Source organism: Trachemys scripta, chromosome 5 (assembly GCF_013100865.1).
Source record: "Trachemys scripta elegans isolate TJP31775 chromosome 5, CAS_Tse_1.0, whole genome shotgun sequence".
In the NCBI taxonomy this organism is placed as follows: domain Eukaryota; kingdom Metazoa; phylum Chordata; order Testudines; family Emydidae; genus Trachemys; species Trachemys scripta.
The window spans coordinates 10,186,242-10,206,116 of NC_048302.1; the positions used below are offsets into that span (position 1 = coordinate 10,186,242).

General features: G+C 48.9%; 1 long non-coding RNA gene across 3 annotated transcripts in view; it reads right to left on the reverse strand.

Annotated features, from left to right (window-relative positions):
* The window catches only part of LOC117878573, a 35,504-nt gene extending 22,832 nt beyond the window's left edge, over window positions 1-12,672 (reverse strand). For 2 of the 3 annotated variants that reach the window (XR_004646010.1, XR_004646009.1), the window contains exons 1-2: window positions 12,618-12,665; window positions 10,728-10,836 (exon numbers count right to left, since the gene is read on the reverse strand). This is a non-coding gene — a long non-coding RNA (uncharacterized LOC117878573). Of the gene's footprint in view, window positions 1-10,727; window positions 10,837-12,617 lie in introns of all 3 variants that reach the window. The other variant, XR_004646011.1, reaches the window with a different exon arrangement.
* Window positions 12,673-19,875: the final 7,203 nt, after the last annotated feature.

Sequence of the window (19,875 nt, forward strand, 5' to 3'; positions counted from 1 at the left end):
GGGGTCGGGAGCCGGGGTTGGGGAGTGAGCGGGGGGGTGCGCCGGGCCGGGAGCCGGGGTCGGGGAGTGAGCCGGGGTCGGGAGCCGGGCCGGGGTCGGGAGCCGGGGTCGGGGGTGCGCCGGGGTCGGGAGCCGGGGTCGGGGGGTGCGCCGGGGTCGGGGAGTGAGCCGGGGTCGGGGAGTGAGCCGGGCCGGGAGCCGGGCCCGCGGGGGGTGGTCGGTCGGGGCCGGCACCCCAGGGCCCGAGGCGACCCAGGCTGGAGCCGCCGGGGGGCCAGCCTGGGCCGGGCCTCCTCCCTCCCCTTACCTGCTTCAGGCTTCCCGCGAATTAAATGTTCGCGGGAAGCAGGGGAGGGGGCGGAGACTTTGGGAGGGGGCGGAGTTGGGGCGGGGGCGGGGCTGGGGGCGGGGCCGGGGCCCCGGGGAGTGTCCTCCATTTGGAGGCACAAAATATGGTAACCCTAATCAACCATCCACAAACATACAAGGCCTAGCTATTCAGAGAATGCAACTCTGACTGGTTTCCTCTAAAACACAGACCAGAGGGAGTGCCGCGGCAGCGCTGTGAAGCACAAGTGTAGTCGCGCCACTGCGAGAGCTCCACCTTTACAGTGCTGCGCTCGGGGGCGGGGGGGGGGGGGGAGAGGGCGTTTTCACCCCCCTGAGCGCAGCAAGTTGCAGTGCTGTACAGCGCCAGTGTAGCCAAGGCCTACGTAAAGGGATACTACTCTATTCCTAAACACTACACTATGTATGCGGGATCTCTCTCAGACTGGCAGTATACATTAGAATAATAAAAAATATGTGATCCCCATTGTATTAAGGACAAAGGACACTGAAGGCATCTCAATTTGGCACAGCATGGGATTGAAATTCCTTTCTCTGTGTACAGTATTGCATAATGATCAGAACTATACAGCCTCTGCTGTGGCTTTTGGATCAATAAAGGCAGAGCTACACACGCCCCGCGTTCACCCAGAGCAAACACCGTCTAGAAAAGCGCTCACAAAGCAAATATCCGGTCACACAGAAAGAAACCTCTTCACTGCCCTAGGCAAACTGGCATATCTATGCCCCTCGTAGATCGCAGCCACACACGCAATAAACAACCGCCAAATATTTTGCTACCCCTGGTATTTGCATATCCTAGGCAACGGCCTACTCTGGCTGCATAGGGGAGCCAAATGCCAGGCCTGCATGTAATCAGCCAAACGCAATGACTGATTCAGTGATTTGATTGCCATGCAGTGTATCAGTAGGTTGTGTAGATCTACCAGCCACATACGTTATTTCCCTCCACTTATAAGAAGTTGCTTAGGCCTTGTCTACACTACGAGAGTAGTTCGATTTTACTTAAATCGAATATTTGGAATCGATATTGCAAAGTCGAACGTGTGTGTCCACACTAAGGACAGTAATTCGACTTTGTGAGTCCACACTAACGGGGAAAGCGTCGACATTGGAAGCGGTGCACTGAGGGCAGCTATCCCACAGTTCCCGGAGTCCCCGCCGCCCATTGGAATTCTGGGTGGAGCCGCAAATGCCTTCTGGGTAAAAAAAAAATGGGCCAGGGTGCTTTTGGGTAACTGTCGTCATCCGTCCATCACTCCCGCCCTCCCTCCCTCCCTGAAAGCGCCGGCGGGAAATCATTTCGCGCACTTTTCAAGTCATTGACAGCGCGGACGCCACAGCACTGTGAGCATGGAGCCCGCTGCAACCATCGCTGCAGTTGTGGCCGCTCTCAACGCCTCGCAGCTTATCATACAGGTTGCCCTGAGGCAGATGCAGAAAAGTCAGGCGAGGAGGCTACGTCAACGCGGTGATGGCCTGAAGTCTGAGAGTAGCACAGACCTCTCAGAAAGCAGGGGACCCAGCGCCGAGGACATCACGGTGGCAATGGGTCATGTTGATGCCGTGGAACGGCGATTCTGGGCACGGGAAACAAGCACTGAGTGGTGGGACCGCATAGTGCTGCAGGTCTGGGATGAATCACAGTGGCTGCGAAACTTCCGCATGCGGAAGGGAACTTTCCTTGAACTTTGTGAGTTGCTGTCCCCTGCCCTGAAGCGCAATGACACCCGGATGCGACCAGCCCTGACTGTCCAGAAGCGAGTGGCCATAGCCCTCTGGAAGCTTGCAACGCCTGACTGCTACCGGTCAGTCGCGAGCCAGTTTGGGGTGGGCAAATCTACCGTGGGGGTTGTTGTGATGCAAGTAGCCAAGGCAATCGTTGATGTACTGCTGCCAAAGGTAGTGACCCTGGGAAACTTGGAGGCGATCATAGATGGCTTCGCAGCGATGGGATTCCCAAACTGCGGTGGGGCCATAGATGGAACTCACATCCCTATCCTGGCACCGGACCACCAGGCCAGCCAGTACATTAACAGAAAGGGCTACTTTTCAATGGTGCTGCAAGCACTGGTGGACCACAGGGGACGTTTTACCAACATCAATGTCGGATGGCCGGGCAAGGTTCATGACGCTCGTGTTTTCAGGAACTCTGGTCTGTTTAGACGGCTGCAGCAAGGTATTTACTTCCCGGACCACAAAATAACTGTTGGGGATGTGGAGATGCCTATAGTCATCCTCGGGGACCCAGCCTACCCGCTAATGCCCTGGCTCATGAAGCCCTATACAGGTGCCCTGGACACTGAAAAAGAACTCTTCAACTACCGGCTGAGCAAGTGCAGAATGGTGGTGGAGTGTGCTTTTGGCCGTCTCAAGGGGAGATGGAGAAGCTTGCTGACTCGCTGTGATCTCAGCGAAACCAATATCCCCATTGTTATAGCAGCTTGCTGTGTGCTCCACAATCTCTGTGAGAGCAAGGGGGAGACCTTTATGGCGGGGTGGGAGGTTGAGGAAATTAGCCTGGCTGCTGATTACTCACAGCCAGACAGCCGGGCGATTAGAAGAGACCAGCGGGAAGCGCTGTGCATCCGGGAGGCTTTGAAAGCAAAGTTCCTGAGTGAGCAGGGTAACCTGTGACTTTCTAATTTTGTGTACAGAGAAGCCTTCACCCCACTTCCAACACACGTTTCAAAATAAAAATAGTTCTACTTTGTTAAAGCACACCGTTTTCTTTAATACTGTTTTCGCGGGAATTTTTAAAAACTGGGACGCAGACTGTGGTGCGGAGCGGCTGTAGTGTAGTCGCGCGAATGCAGCTTCTAAACTCAAGGACTGACAGGCTCCGCTGCGGTGGGATGGTTCTTTCAACGGAGCCTGTCACCCCTCCTGATAGGGACTGTGTGTATGGGGGGTCTATGTGACTTTGTGGCAGGGGGGGGACGGTTACAGATCCCCTGCTGTGTGGCTCTGTGATCCTGCCTAAGGACCGCCGCTTAAGATCTCTAACTGCCCTCCCCTGCCACAAAGTCACAGAGCAACCCACCCCCCACCACATAACATGAAAAGAACCTCCCAGACTAACCAGGGTAAGTAGTCACTGCATCACTGCACTATGTATGTGCCCTGCTGCTGTGCCTGCCCCCGACTATGTACCCTGCCAAAGTTGACTGTCCTGTCCAATTACCAACCCCCTTTCCCCCCCTCCTCCAAAAGAACATGATGGAAACAGTAGTTAACAGAAACATATTTTTTATTATCAACTACACATGGGACTGGGAAGTGAAACTTGGACGGGGGCTTGTGTCAGGCGGGAAGGAAAGAACTTGTCAAACTTTGGGGAATGAGAGCCTTCTGCTGCTCGAGCTCTCTGCAGGGGTGGAGTGAGAGTTAGCAGGGACTCTGCCGCCTCTCCTTCTGTGCACTTTGGGTGAAGGGAGTATGGGACTTGGTGGCGGGGGAGGGCGGTTAGAGATGGACTGCAGCGGGGCTCTGTCCTCCTGCCTCCGTTCCTGCAGAACATCCACAAGGCGCCGGAGCGTGTCCGTTTGCTCCCTCAGTAGTCCAAGCAGGGTTTGAGTCGCCTGCTGGTCTTCCTGACGCCACCTCTCCTCCCGATCCATGTTGGCTTGGTGCATTTGGGACAAGTTCTCCCGCCACTGGGTCTGCTGTGCTGCCTGGGCTCGGGAGCAGGCTATAAGCTCTGAGAACATGTCCTCCCGTGTCCTCTTCTTCTTATGCCTAATCCTCCCTAGCCTCTGGGAGTGTGATGACAGGCTAGGTTGTGAGACAGTCGCAGATGGGGCTGTGGGAATGGGAAAAAGGGAGTGAATTCCTCAGAAAGATAAATGTAGTTGTGAACAAAGAACATAGTCTTTCTCTGTGAACAGGACCATGCACAGCACCTATCACATGCGCACTCAGCACAAGGTCGAATTCTCGGCCTTCGCATTCAGTGTCTGGGGTTTTGCAGAGCACTTTTGAGAACCCTGTCAGGACAACGGAATTGCTCTTGCACGCAGACATGGTAAGCCGTAGATTCGTGGCAGCTTAAAACTTTAATATTAGCAATGGCCTCATTTCACATTGAAATCAATGTCGGTCCCTGCTGCCAGCAATCCGGCAAGCAGGAAGTCTGCTCCTGTCCCACACCCTCGCGGCTGTCCCCGGGAACGATCCCTTTCGGCTGACCCTCTCCCGCCTCCACCGCGTGGCTGCAAACCAGCGGTTACAGTTCTGTAAAGGAACGGTAAAGCAGTCCCAACACTAACATTCCCCTACCTCATTCAAAGCAGGTCATCATGAGCGACATCACCCTCATGAGGATCTCTGAGAGCGACAGACAGAGAATGCTCCGGGAAAGCCTTCAAAGACCAGGGCCGTATGCCGCCATGCTGTGCCAAGCAATGATTCCGGAGTACTTGCTAGTCTCGTGGCGCGGCAACGTGTCCTACTACGGAGGACCCAATAAGGCCGCTCTCCCCAAGAACCTAATGCAGCGGATTTCAAATTACCTGCAGGAGAGCTTCCTTGAGATGTCCCAGGAGGATTTCTGCTCCATCCCCGGACATATAGACCGCATCTTACTGTAGCTGCAGTAGCAGGGACTAAACAGTAGAGCGGCTTGGGCAGGACAATCATGCAAAACCGGACATTGCTAGATTTTTTTGAAATAGTTGCACTGCCCATGACTGAACCGTTAAGTTAATCAAACTAATCATGAGAAACCCATTTTTTACATTGTTAATAATCATGTTCTGTTACAAATAAATGTTTAGATGTTTACAACACTTACTGGATGATCCTTCACCAGATTCTGTGTCCGGGGTAACGGCTGGGGAGGGTTGGTAGGGGATCTCTGTAAGGGTGATGAAGAGATCCTGGCTGTCGGGGAAATCAGCGTTGTGAGCGCTGTCGACTGCCTCGTCCTCCTCATCTCCTTCCTCATCTTCCCCGTCCGCTAACATGTCCGAGGATCCGGCCGTGGACACTATCCCATCCTCAGAGTCCACAGTCAGTGGTGGGGTAGTGGTGGCGGCCGCACCGAGGATGGAATGCAGTGCCTCGTAGAAACGGGATGTCTGGGGATGGGATCCGGAGCGTCCGTTTGCCTCTTTGGTCTTCTGGTAGCCTTGCCTCAGCTCCTTGATTTTCACGCGGCACTGCGTTACATCCCGGCTGTATCCTCTCTCTGCCATGTCTTTAGAGATCTTCTCATAGATCTTTGCATTCCGTCTTTTGGATCGCAGCTCGGAAAGCACGGACTCATCGCCCCACACAGCGATGAGATCCAAGACTTCCCGATCAGTCCATGCTGGGGCCCTCTTTCTATTCTGAGATTGCACTGCCATCAGTGCTGGAGAGCTCTGCATCGTTGCCAGTGCTGCTGAGCTCGCCACGATGTCCAGACAGGAAATGAGATTCAAACTGGCCAGACAGGAAAAGGAATTCAAATTCAAATTTTCCCGGGGCTTTTCCTGTGTGGCAGTTCAGAACATCCAAGCTCTTACTGCTGTCCAGAGCGTCAACAGAGTGGTGCACTGTGGGATAGCTCCTGGAGCTATTAGCATCGATTTCCATCCACACCTAGCCTAATTCGACATGGCCATGTCGAATTTAGCGCTACTCCCCTCGTCGGGGAGGAGTACAGAAGTCGAATTAAAGAGACCTCTATGTCGAACTAAATACCTTCGCGGTGTGGACGGGTGCAGGGTTAATTCGATGTAACGGCGCTAACTTCGACATAAACGCCTAGTGTAGACCAGGCCTTAGTTCCCCTCCTCCCCCATTAAACAAACAAGCAGCTTTCATTTCTAAAAAATTGATTAGCCCATGGGACTGATTTTCATGCACTGGAAAGGCAAGCAGTAGCCTGATTCACCACTGCACGGCTCCTGTGATCTCAGCGCAGTGACAGCTGCATAAAAGTGGATCCAGGCAGTGGTGAAGCAAGCCTCCAAATGACACAGATAAGGACGTTTCAAAATCAGCTAATAGGTACGCACAGCCAGAATTCAAGGGCCTAGTTATCCAAAGACAAGTCTTAATGGGCAACATTTCTAAAGCACCTATGTGGTTTAGGCTTCCTAGTCCCTTGGGGCCAGAGCCACAAAGATACTTGGGCACCTAACTCCAACATTTAGATGCTGCTGACATTACCAAAACCACTGTTCAGCTGCGGCCTAAAGCCCCCTTCGTTCCACCAGGAGGCAGGCGCAAAGCTGACTAAGTTCTGACGTCACCCTTAGCTTGGAGCCTTAGCCCGCGCAACATTCCCAGACTAAGCATTCCCCAACCTAGCCCCCTGCTAGGCCTGACCATGCTGGTGTTCTCAGAGAGCACCTAGAAGATTGGGCCTCACATGAAAGACAGGCTGGGGATACATGTGTTTGAGACAGGATACTTAATAGCCGAGTGGTTAGGGCCCGTATGTGTTCTAGGCTTCTGCGTCCTAGGCTGTAGACATTTTTGACAATTTTACCCAAACCTCTCAGTTTCCCCTTGATGTTTAACTCACAGTTTGGGGGAAATAGAAGAGGGGACTTCAAATCCTTTTTCATTTGCAGCCACTCTGAAGGCAAAGGGAGGAAGCGTCTCCCTTTCTGACTAAGCAAGGTCACTGATGACACGGAAGAGGCAAATTTGATGCCTCCGTTTACCCATCTGTAGAAAGGTAATTAGAGTGACTTACTGCCCATTGGGTTAATGAATGGTTGCAATGCACTTAGGGCTACTCGGCAGAATGTGCTCTATACATACAAATTATTGTTAGGATTTTCTTATTCCTGAGTCTTATTTCTAATCACTAGCTTTTGCTGAGCTCCGTGGCATAGCATTTCGGTCCTGGCTGCCAGACACTTTAACCACCACAATTCTTGATCCCACTTGGCTTAATCGCTTTAAGCTTCTGCCCTATTTCTACTTCAGTTGGGTCTGATTCCAGAACTAAACCCACAATTTCCAGTCCTTTGCTTTTGTCAAATGTCATTTGGCTCATCGACGTCAATATTTTTTAAGAGACCAAGATTCCGATGACCTTCCCACTCAAACAATTCCCGTGGATGAGTCCTGAGGCTTCGCCCAATCAATCAAACAAACTCTCTCACGTAACCCCCCCGCTGAAATGCATAATCCACAGCAGAGATGTGCAGGACGTGCTAAGCCGAACCTTAACACTTTATGAGTTTGTGTTGGGTGAGATTATAGCTGAGCCATTAAAGAAAAGTGACAATATAATTATATTTAACCTTCTTGGAGGAAGAACCATCTACCAGAAACTAGGACAGTGACACTAAACTTTAGAAAGGAGAATTTCAAAGACATGAAGAAACTAGTCAAAAACCACCCTGAGCCAAGAGTAAGAGCAATGTAGCTATAAACTCAGTTTAACTGGATGGTTCTACAGGTACTTTGCATTGCTAGCGAGGCACAAAGTAGCCAGCAACACCAGTGAATCGGGCTTACTTTGCACTAGAGATCAGGATTACACAAGGTACCAGGGGGTGGGGAGATACGATTCTCATCCTCATTTCTTAGGGTACGTCTCTACTACCCGTCGGATCGGCAGGTAGTGTTCGATGTATCGGGGATCGATTTATCGCGTCTCATCTAGATGCGATAAATCGATCCCTGAATTGACGCCCGTACTCCACCTCGGCAGGAGGAGTAAGCGGAGTCGACGGGGGAGCCGCGGCGGTCGACTTGCCGCCGTGAGGATGGCCAAGTAAGTCGAACTAAGATACTTCGAATTCAGCTACGCGAATAGTGTAGCTGAAGTTGTGTATCTTAGTTCGAACCCCCCCGCTAGTGTAGCCCAGGCCTTAGAAAGAGTCAATACATGTGCTGCAAATACCATTGAAGTGAAGGGAGTGACACACCGATTTGGACTAGCTAAGGAGCTCTCCCTAGTTTTTACAAAGACAGGTTCACGGATGTTTGTTCCTGGGCTAGAACCGCATCTTGGCCAGACGACAAGTTTTAGAATGGAACAAAGTTTTAGAGACGGTTATAAAGCCCTAAGACTAGAGATGCTTGAGTCTCAAAGCGCAGAGTCAGCTCTTGATGTGAACGTTCCCAAACTCCAAGCACGTTCGAATCTGGGGTCCTGGTTTAACCCAGCCGTGACATTTAGATTGGAGGAACACCCTCGGCTGCTATAAATAGCTTCATTAATTTCTCTGGATTTATGCTAATTTACAGCAGCTGAGATCTGGCCCCAGCATCCCTATGTAACGTTCCACTCAGATTCAGGCCTATCGTTACCAACAAGAGTATAATGGGAATACTGACAATTCTTAGCAGTGCACTGATCGCTCATCTGCTCCTTTCCCACCTCACACCTGAGTTGTCCTCAGTGCCATGAAACTGAAGGATTCCTCAGGCTGGAGGAGTGACCAGCAGCAATCACCCAGAAGCACCTACCTCTTGCTACCAACATATTTTGAAATGTGAACAAGATGTGGCAATCCTTTGCCGCGTCTGTTGCTTTTTCTTTCATGTGCTAATACGGCACATAGAGCTTATCTCGTTTCATTTATTTGTGGCACGCTTGTTTGCAACATTTTACACAGAAACCAACCGAGCCTGCGTTCTGGGCCAAATGTAGCCACAAAGGTTATGACCCTACCCCTATTTTCATTTGCCTTGCAGATTCTTAACTCAAGATGACGCCCTAACCTGCCAGCGCTGGTGATCAGAAGCCATGGAAGAACTGGCCAGTTGTAGCTGTAGCCTGCCTCTTGCCTGGCTCTGACAATGTCAAAAACTTCATTTGAACTAGGGATCAGTGACTAGCACGGTGAATAGCTAAATAAGAATTGTAAGCTTGGTCAGCATGAAGAGCTCATTCAGGGCTTGATCTGGCAACATGCTAAGCATAACCTGTGAGCTGCGACCCATCCTTAGACTCTCATCAAAGCTAGTGGGAGCTGATAGCGCTAGCGTTTCTGAGGATCAAGACTTAGCTGCATTCCTCAGCCAGTACAACGTGGGATCTTTTTCACCCTTGTATTAGCATTTTTAGATGCAGGAATGTATTTCCTCTTGGCATATGTGTCAGAAGGTTAAGGCAATCCCAGAGCTGACTGCAGTATATATTTATTTGCTTTCATAAAGGGTTAAATAGGCAGCAGGTATTCTTGGGCGTATGTTCATAATGCAGGTGGCAATGATGCTTAAAAGGAGGCTCCTTTCTTTGTTCCCTTAATGATTCACTACTTGGGAGTGTGGGAATTAACTTATATAAATTTTTGCTAGTACGTAGATACACCTAGATCCTGAAATAGTGGATTGGTGAGAACCTGTTACAGAAACTCTATGCATTGTCCTGGTGGCACAGAAAAAACAAAGACTGGAAGTGGCTGCATAGCACTCCGCCTAGATACGAGGAAATATTCTTTTGCAATTTTTTTTATTTCTTGCATTTTGCATCTTATTAAAAAGCCCCACTGGCCACAAATAGAAATGCACATTAAGAAAGGCCTGATTTCAAATGGAACCTCAACCCAGGCTCGCTTGTTGGGCCTCAACTTTTGCAGCTGGAAGATTATTGTGTGTGCAATTGGTGTAATTTAAACATCTCTGTGATTGGGCCAGCGTGACAGCTAGTTAAACATCGGTTGCTCCAGCGCATAATTACAGGTGTGAAACTGTAAGTATTTATAGCCAGTGCAAAAAAGGAGGCTGGGTTTTAAAGATTTGCTCTGTGGTCCCTTTGTGAGGCTAAGTCTGTCCCTCAGTTGGGTGGGAGCTGGAGAGAAGCACATCCATGGGGGTTTTAACCTATATGCCTCATTGATGATGATGGTCACAAAGGACCTGTATAGAGCTAAGAAGCTAGTCTTCCCTGAGTGTATCTCTAGCAGGTTTCGATTCCTTTTGGGATGCTTGGGGGAAAGAGCTATAATTTATCCACTATCGGCCTTTCATGCAATACTTTCATTTTGGTGGCAATTAACCTTAAATAGCCATCAATAAGTGAAACATCTAGCTAGCTATGGTATCTATAGAGCACAGGTCGCCACAGCGTGCAAATCACCCTGGTGTCTTTGGCACCCACGGTTAAAATTTGCATTTTAAAGCTGAGGGACTGAGAGATGGTGTCCTAGTAGTGCTGAAACCTGCGGCCATTTAGAACCAAGTGCCATATTCTTGGCTAGTACCCGAAGTGATGCTACACACCTTGTTGGTAGTCTCCTGCAGGCTAGACAAGATAGGCTTGGTTCTCCTTTGCAGTGAGGCCCCTTTGCACCTCTGTGGCAGACTAAGGACCTCTGAAGAGGGTGGTGGAGGGCATTACATTTCTGCTGCCAGAGTGGCGTAGTGGGAGGAGAATTAGCGTCAAGAAGAATCAGGCTGCTTAATCTTCAAGTTAGGCTACTCACGGTAAGTATCTTGTACGTGCTCCTCGTATCCTGAAGGATCTCCAAATACTTTGCAAACGTAACCAGCGGACCTCCAGTTATTGCACAGGGATCACGTCACCTGTCGTAACTGCATCAACAACACGACACCCCTAAAGTATGGGACTGCATGTGAAGAATGTCTTCACCAATTAAAGCTTTCAGGGGGAAGACCAGCAGGCGGGCATACTATAATTACCCAGGTTGCAATTTGGCCAGGACACTGGGGATACACCCCTTACTCTAGTGAAAAGCATCAGGAGATCTTTAATGGAGACTGTCTCATTCTGACGTGACACACCCCTTTTGCACTGCCTCCATTACCCTCTGAACATGAGCACCGCGTCCTTCAACACCTAGGGGGAGAGAGGAAATGTAGGGCTCGCTGAATTCAGTCGGGGAGGCCCCTCTGTGAGAAGTAGTTGAGTACTCGGGAATGCCTAGGAGAGCATCCATAAGACAGAAACACCTGGCAGCTGGAACCAGGACTTTCTGCACCACATCAGGGACAGGACTGTAACATGGAGAAAAGGGTGGGTGTACTCGGGGAACGCCCATGGAGCAAAGAATGCTCCAATGACCAAGTGGCATAAAAGGTCAAAATCTTCAGGGCAGCCTGCACTTCATGGCTCTTGCTGTTATCATCAGGTTTGCTAACATACATAGCTGGACTCTTCTGTGGCAATTGTCTGTGTATGTGAGATATGAGGGCCAAAATCTCCATTACTAGCGGCAGCATCGCTGTGGGCGAGATTGCACCTCCATGACAGACCATCCAAGCAGGGCCGGCTCTAGGTTTTTTGCTGCCACAAGCAAAAAAAATTTTGGCTGCCCCCCCCCACTGCACCCTCCTGCCGCCCCAGCCCTGGGTCACTGGTAACTCGCTCCCAGGCGGGTCATTCAGCAGGAATTTTGGATGTGCACAGAACACAGACAGGATTGGTTCCCACATGGTTACAGAACTGCAGTAAAGTGGAACAATTTTCAGCTTGTGTGACTGGAGGATATCTGGATGCATATTATAAGACTGTCCTACATAAATGAGGAAAAGTTGAGGTGCCTTTATTATTCTTTTGTTCCATTCTTTGTTTCTATGGGGAATTTGCCAATGCAATATCACTGTCTTCCTTTTAAACAAATAAAACTAAAACTTATAATAATAATAATAATAATAATAATAAAGCAATGGCTGTTGAAAATAGCAATTCCAGTCCTAATAACCACTGGGAAGTATTTCTTGCTCAATTTATCCTACTTTTTCTACAGCAAGTTACAGTGGATCAGTAGATTTGATTTGGGGGAAATGAAGTAACAGCTGCCCAAATTGAGCTTGAGCACTCCTGAATTTTGAGGGTGTTCAAATCTGGAAGGCAGGTGCTAGATTCCCTTTCTGAATATTAGCTATATCTGGAAAGGAAAAGTCCATTTCTGCTTCCATGGCTCAGAAGTGGAAATCCTCCTAAGTGCCTGGTACTGTATCTAAAGCTGCCCAGGCCCAGAGCCTCCCCTCCCTTACTTTTCATTTTAAATTCTAGTGGGATCCACATACCTCCCTTGCTAGGCTTCAGATAGAGAGGTGCACTGTCCATTTAGTCCCCCCAATTCCTTCTTTGGGGGAGAGACCAGGGCTAGGGCAGCAGGAGGTGCAGGTGGGGGGCGGGGAGAAGAGCCCAGGGCTGGGGCAGCAGGAGATGCGGGTGGGGGGAGAGCCCAGGGCTGAGGCAGCAGGAGGGTGCAGGTGGGGGCCAGAGCTGGGGCAGCAGGGGGTGTGGGCGGGGGAGAGTCCAGGGCTGGGGCAATACAGGGGTGCGGGGGGAGCCCAGGGCTGGGGTGGGGGGGCAGTAAAAAACCTAGAGCTGGCTCTGTCCCTACCAGTTACAGCAAGCTGCAGCATGAGGTTTCAGTTCCACACTCCTTCCCTTTCCTGTTGCTAGTGTCCAAGGGAATGCTGGGAAATGTAGTTCTTTCCCTGCTCCAGGGCTGGCTCTATAGGCAGGGAGCTAACCAAGGAACTACAGCTCCCAGGGCCCCCTGTTGGTTCTCAGCTCCCAGGCTGGATTCTTGTGCCCCTGCAAATTTGCCGCCCCAAGCACCTGCTTGCTTTGCTGGTGCCTAGAGCCGGCCCTGCATCCAAGCTCTTGGCGCCACGGCACTGAATGATGTGGCTGTGCCTGCTATCAACCTGTGTTGTATTATGTAGCCCATTTTGCAAAGACAGCTGAGCGGTAGCTGTGACCACTCTGGGGCACTACCCTGTGATATCACCTGTTTAATCAGCGTTCTCTAGGCTGCAATGTCATTCCCAATGCATCATTTTCAAGACAGGAGTAATGGTGTGGGGGTGGGGGAGCCAGACGCCTCCTTGCATTGGCAGGGACATAATTAGTAAAATACCCACCGCAGCTGTGGGCCTTGGTACGCTTTGTAATTGGAGGTACTGTACATGTATGTTTCACAACCAGGCCTGAGGGATTGTCTGCTGAGGCCTGGCCTACTTCCCGTCACTTCTCATGAGATCAGCAGGTTGGAACCTCTGACTATCTCATGGTCTAACACTGACTGGACAGGAGATGGGCATGTCTCCTTTGAGGGCCCATAGTTCTTTCCCCCTGGGTATAGGGCAGTTCTTGCCCAACATTCAAAAATCATGGAAACGCCCCCCAAAATCATGAGATAGACAACAATTTGCAAGGCAATCTATTGTGCTTTTTATTTGTCTTCTAGTTTCCTAGCTGGTGGAGTGCACTCACTGCATGTTTTCAAGCTTTCCAGCACAGCCCTGAGGGCTAGAAATGTATTATTTTTAATGCCAGCTGAGATGCTTTAGGAGCTAAGGAGCGTTAGGAAATATACCAAAAAGTGTGAGACTCACGATCAAATCATGAGCGGATGACATAGTAAATCAGAGCCGTCCTTCCTGGAAAAGCTGAAGTGGGTTTCATGTTTGGGGCCAGACCCATAGGTGGTGTAAAGGGGGGGGGTCGCGCCACTGATTTCAAATGATACTAGCTGAGATTCTGTGGTGATGTAACTATCACTTGGGGGATGGCAACATTACTTGAATGGTGCCATTTCTTATTTCACCAGGTTGCCTGGGGTGTATCCCACACCCATGAAAGTGTTAATCGTCTCGCAGGTTTTTTTTTTTCCAGGTGACACTGTTCCACTTTCAGGCTCCCTGGCTCATCCAGTGAGAGTCTGGGCTGGCGATGTCATGCTTATAATTGAAATGCCATGCTGGAGCCTCGGTGGGTGGAGTCTGGTGGAAACCGTCAGAACTGGTCTCTCCAGCTGGGTGAGCATTCCATCTCCAGTGCTCGTGCAATTGAATTATATCTCTGAACGAACCAGCTAGCTGGCTATTTTCTAACCGGGCCTCTCTGGACTGGCTCAGACCCTTGCTCCAAACTCAATGGTGCCTACTGGAATTTGGGGGGAGGGGGTTAGCTAGGACGAGTGGGCGATGCCTAAGGCCTCACAAAAGGTTTCCAGTCCGAAGCATCATAAAAATGAAAAGGCGAGAAGTTGCGCATGACGATAGCTGGTGTTATTAATCAGCCCGTCCGCACAAATAATGGACTGTAGGTATTGTTTTCCTACGGGCTGACCATTCCATTGGGTGTATCTCCAACCAGTAGGAGCAGCAGCAGCCAAAGCAAGGCCCTTTGCACAGGCAGAGAAGTTACAGTCAGGGCCGGCTCTAGCTTTTTTGCTGCCCCAAGCAAAACAAAAACCAAAAACACCCTACAGCCGGACTGCCGAAGCAAAAACAAACCAACAAAAAAAACCCACAGCAGGGCGGCCGGAATGTGCCGCCCCAAGCTTGGCCGGAATGACGCCCCTTACAACGTGCCGCCCCAGGCACGTGCTTCCTGGTCTGGTGCTTCCTGGTCCTGCTTGGTTACAGTGTTGTCTGGACTTTTTCTGCCCTGTGCTGAATGGCTGTTTGCTCCAGCCCTCCCCATTCCTTTCCAGTCTCTTCACCTCCATGTCACTCCACACCTGCTCCTTACCCTCTTCTCCCCTGACCTACCCTCACCCCCTTCGCTTCAATGTCCCCTCTCCCCTTTTCTTTCCATTTAGCTGATCCTCTCCTTGTGGAGTTTAAGGCCAGGAGGGACCACCGGATCAGCTCCTAATTAAACCCACCTTAAAATAAAACCATGGAACTAACTTGACATTTTCCTCCACCACCTAGCTCATTCTGCATATGTTATTGCTCCTCCCTCCACCTGCTGTCTGGCTGGTCTATTTCAATTGAAAGCCCATCAGAGAAGAGACGGTCCATTACTCTGTGCTTGTGTAGAGAGTACACAGGGCCTCATTCTTGGTTGGGCCTTGGACACTACTGTAATAAACGTGTTTAATAATAATACATACGTGGAGGAGATGTATTGCACTCACGCATGATGCAAATGTGGATCACATTTAGAGTTTGCAATTGCTGTTATGCAACATGCCCATGTGACAGATAAAGTACTGATCTGATTTGATGCCCATATTAATCCCATTCTCACTCCGGATTACTAAATATTCCCTGCATCGGAATTTGGATTTAAATGCAACCAGAAGATTATAGGTAACAACTGAACTGGACTTAGTTCAAGTCTATTCAATAAGGTTTTACAAAAAATAAAGTAACTCAAGAAACAAGGTTTTCAACAGTGTGTTTAAATGATATTTGAACGCATCAGAATGACCTTATCCAGCCATGTATATTTTCCTGAGTGAAAGTAGCTGTTAAATACTAGCAGGATCATCTCCAGAAGTGAGAATTATGAAGTGCTTTAATCAAGTCCCAAAGAACACTTTGTCATGCAACACAGAAGCAGGAGAGTTTGGATTTTCAAATGCATTCAGTGTTGGTCCTGTTGAAGTAAATGGTAAAACGCCTGTTGGTTTCAGTCGGAACAGTTAGGCCAATGCTGATGGGTTATGAAAATCCCATCCTGGCTGTCCTAATGATAGCCTGGGTAACAGAGGGGCATTGCCAGGTCTTGCACTGTTTGCATTATGGGAGAGCTTGTGTCAATCAGAACAGCCACAGTGTAATTCATTTAGGTCCAGTTTGCAGGGCCACAATGGAAAGCGCTTTACATGCACTTTGATGAAACCAAGAGAACCACAGGCTACCTGATCACATAGACCAGTGGTTCTCAACCGATTTACCGTTGTGGACTGCACTTGCAGCTCTCTCTATGTGATGTGGGTTGCATCCACACAATATATATATATACGACCTGTATGGCCCGGAGGATGTCACGTGGGCGGCAGCTGTGTGCTGCTTGGGCCGCAGGTTGAGAATCACTGACAGACCTTGAGAGTAGGTCTGTCTGGCATTGAAATACCCACAGCTGGCCCATGTCAGCTGTCTCGGGCTCACGGGGCTGCAAAATTGCGGGGTAGACTTTTGGGCTCAGGCTGGAGTCTGGGCTCTGGGACCCTCCCCCATCGTGGGGGCCCAGCGCTTGAGGGCCAGCCCGAGCCTGAAAGTCTACATTGCAATTTTACAGCTACCCAGCCCAAGCCCTGTGAGCCCGAGACAGCTGGCATGGGCCAGCTGCAGGTGTTTGATTGCAGTATAGACATACCTTCAGGGCCCAATTTTTAAAGAAGAAAACCCAAGGTGCATGTATCAACAGATGCATTCAATTGCAACCGTACAGCTGCAAGCCGAATTACAGCTGTACGTGCAAACTGGCCAGTTGCCAATACAAATTCACCGAACTACCCCTTTGTGCATGCAGACACCTAATTTGTATATGCAATTGCAGTCATTGGCTGTGCAACCTACGTCCAGATTGACGTGTGGTTTTGGATCTCAAACGTGTTTTAAAACATTGACCTTATCTTTGAAAGAGATGGTTGTGTGGATGACAATTACATTTCATTTTCCATCTGTGTAGATGCTTAGCCATTTCAGAGCCACCCCATGCTCTGGGTGGCCCTAAGCTTCTGACTGGGAGTGGATGACAGGGGTGGATCACTCGATAGGTGCCTTGTTCTGTTCATTTCCTATGAAGCATCTGTCACCGGCCACTTGTCAGAAGACAGGATACTGGGCTAGATGGACTGTTGGTCTGACCCAATATGGCCGTTCTTATGGTCTTATATTAACTGTAAAAATGGCAAAACAAAAACTCCCCATACTTATCTGACAATTGGCAAAGCTCACAAGGATGCATTCTCTAAGGTGCTTTCCAGCTTTTTTTTAAAAATCCTTCTTTATTCTCACAGCTGTTTATACAAACTTCTTGGACGCTTGAAAGGTAAATCTGTTTTCTTGTCACAGTATGCACATTCCCACCTTCCCATAATGCCATTCTGCTATTGCACAGAGGTACAAAGGTCTTTAATGTAGGGTGGCCTGTATGTACTGGAATGCTGGCATTGTTATGGATGATGTGTTTGTTTTATTTTAAAAATAGAATGTGGCTTATTGATGGTATTTTGTTTTAACATCTGCATGGACTTGGCAGAGAGAGAGGGGAGAAAAAAACGAGGTCAGATTTCGGGCATTCAATATTTAAAGTGTCCCTTTAAGTCTGATAACAGAGCTAATTCAAATTGTCCTTTAGTTGTATTTAGAGATTGAAAAATCCTGTATAATTTTTCATGGCAGTTCTAGCGTTGTGTTATCAAGATGTAACACGTCAGAGTTATTTTTGATTCTGGGCTGTTTTGTTTTGACACTATTCACTCACATCACTCCCAAATTCCCAAATTCTGTTAGCTTGTTAAGGCAATTTTTCTACATGCTCACGTAACATCTAAATACGATTGAGCCTCACAGTTCATGTTCCTGTTTCTCAACTTGGCTTTCACCATAAATAAATAGTGCGGAGACCTGGGAGGGTGGTTCTTGTCCAAAACCATGGCGCAGTTTTGTTCAACTCTGTAATGCAGTTGTCGTGCTTCACCCAAGTGGTGGCTGCATTTCAGAAGTGGTTGCAGTGATCCCTGTGCATAGACTGTAAAGCGCTTTGGAACCCGTGTGATTGGAAGGAGCCCTGTAAATGTGAGATCGCCCTCCTACAAAGTGTTCAGCTAAAACCTATAGAGCCAAGGGGGTTTGGGTGAAGATTTTAGAACACAAAAGTAGGGACTGAAGGCAGTGGAACCCGCAGATGCACAGCACCTCTGAAAATCAGGTCAGAAATTTGCACTTGCAATTACGTCCCTCTGCGTTTTCACACCTGAAAGCAGTTGTGAGCACAAATCCTGCCACTTACACCAATGACAGTTGTGAGAGGAAGGATGGTCTCATGGTTAAGGCATTGGACTGGCACAAGGTTCAATTCCTGGCTCTGCCACAGCCTTCCTGCGAGACCTTGGGCAACTCACGTAATCACTGTGTACCTCTGGCCCCACGGGTGAAACAGGGATGAGAACGCATGCCTACTTCACAGGGGTCTTGTGAGGGGAAAGTCGTGAATGTTTTTGAGGTGCTCAGACATTACAGTGATGGGAGCCATATAATAACATTTCCTCGCTCTTATATAGTGCTTTTCATCCATCGATCTCAAAGCACTTAGTAGATAGACTATACAGTTGTGGCCCTTAACAACTTGCTAATTGTTTTAGCTAACTAAATATGTATTTGAAATTAGTTAGCTGCAGTATTCGAGGGCTTGCCTTTAATAAGTACAAGGGAATAAGCTGAGGCTGGCTTATCTGTCTTCAGTAAAACTGGCAAGGTTTGAAGGGTCACCATTGGAATGACCTGATTTGTGGTTTCAAGCTGGTACTTAATTGTGGTCTTTGCATTCACAGCTAACTGGGATCCGAAAATTGCATGTGCAAAAAGAATACTATTGCTGAAAAATCTGGCCCAAAAGCGTCTCTGGCCAAAAGCAGACGGAAGCTCTGTTGATGTTACTGGTGTCTGATTATGCATGAAGAGGTGAATACAGATGGGAGCAGAGGACTGGCCAGAGTGGATCAGACCAATGGACCATTTGGTTTCGCATCCTGGCCCCCAACAGCGGCTACACTACAGAGTTTACAGCTGCACTGCCTGTAGCGCTGCTAGTGCAGAGCTCTTGCATTGACTCAATTCCTCCAGCTGCTGCGAGTGGCGGTAGCTATGGTGGCAGGAGAAGCGCTCCCTGTCCCCGACATAGCGCTGTCCACACCTACGCTTAGGTCGGTGTAACTTACGTCTCTCCGCGGAGTGGCTTATTCACTCCCCCGAGCGATATAATTTATACTGACTTAAGCTGAAGTGTGTTCATGCCCTAAAAGTTGTTGACATTGTTGAAATGTGTTTGTTTTTTTCCAGGGGGGGGAAAAATCATGCCTTTTTCTATAGTTTTTTTTTTAAAAAAAAAACATTGACAACGTTATTGAAATAGTCATGCTACATTGGCACTGGTATCTCTCAGCATGTCTGAGTGAGAATGCCACACATCTTCCATGCTTCTGTCAGGCTGTACCTCGACAGCACGTGAACACTAGCTGATATGACAGCGTTTCCCTTCAACCCTCCCAGAAACAGTGCTCCAAAAGGAGCAAGCTTCAGCAACAGGCAAAGCCGGACCTGCAGTAAATGAGGGTAGCTTGCTTCAGGGCGTTGTAACAAGTGAGAGAATGACAGGTATGCATGGCTTTAGCCAGCAAAGTAGGAGTGATGTAGCTTTGCTTATTAAAGGTTGTCTGATACTTTTGTCCACTGATTGAGTTCATGTGACTCTTCATGAATATGCAAATTCACAGGTGATTTTACATACACACACACACACACACACACACACACACCTGCTCACTGTGACTAGTCCTCCTCTTGCTCATTGCTTATGTTAAACCGCTCACAAGGCATGACATTGCACCAAACTTGGAGCTGCAAGATTGCAATGATGGCGCATTGGCAGGAAAATATTTGAGCTTGGTATCATTTGATCTACCACTGTTCTATGTTGACAAATGATAGATGCCTCATTAAACCACTCGATAGCTCAAAGTTATATGCCTCTCCACAGGCTAGCAATAGCGAAGTGTGCATCTGAAGCTCTCTTATAGTAGCTCGTTGTAGTATGTATACCCTGCCATATGGTTTTAAGGACCAGCTGCTTAGAGAGTCTTTACTGATAAAGACAGATGGAGAGGGATTTCTTCCTGACAATAATATAGC